Source organism: Crocuta crocuta, unplaced genomic scaffold (genome assembly GCF_008692635.1).
Source record: "Crocuta crocuta isolate KB4526 unplaced genomic scaffold, BGI_CrCroc_1.0 scaffold179, whole genome shotgun sequence".
NCBI lineage: Eukaryota > Metazoa > Chordata > Mammalia > Carnivora > Hyaenidae > Crocuta > Crocuta crocuta.
In genome coordinates this window covers 3952222-3952443 of record NW_027551568.1, presented here as the reverse complement: position 1 = coordinate 3952443, position 222 = coordinate 3952222, and the positions used below count along the sequence as shown (strand labels likewise).

Sequence of the window (222 nt, the reverse complement as noted above, 5' to 3'; positions counted from 1 at the left end):
AGGGCGGGCGGGGGGAGGGGACACCGCAGGGTCCAAGTCCCCAAGACACACCCCAAGCTGTAACCTTATGTAACCTGACAGAATAAACAAAGGAGAAAAGACTCAACATCCAAGGCCGCGTGGCCCAGCGAGCGGTGCGTGCTTTCAAGGAAACGCGTCAGATGCTGAACGAAGGTGGGGTGACGGCGGCGCGCAGGTGGGGACCTGCCTCCCCATGGCCCC

General features: G+C 62.2%; 1 protein-coding gene across 1 annotated transcript in view; it reads right to left on the bottom strand.

Annotated features, from left to right (window-relative positions):
- GRPEL1 (GrpE like 1, mitochondrial) overlaps window positions 1-222 on the bottom strand; it is an 8435-nt gene that overhangs the window by 2099 nt on the left and 6114 nt on the right. The gene's annotated exons all lie outside the window — the stretch shown is intronic.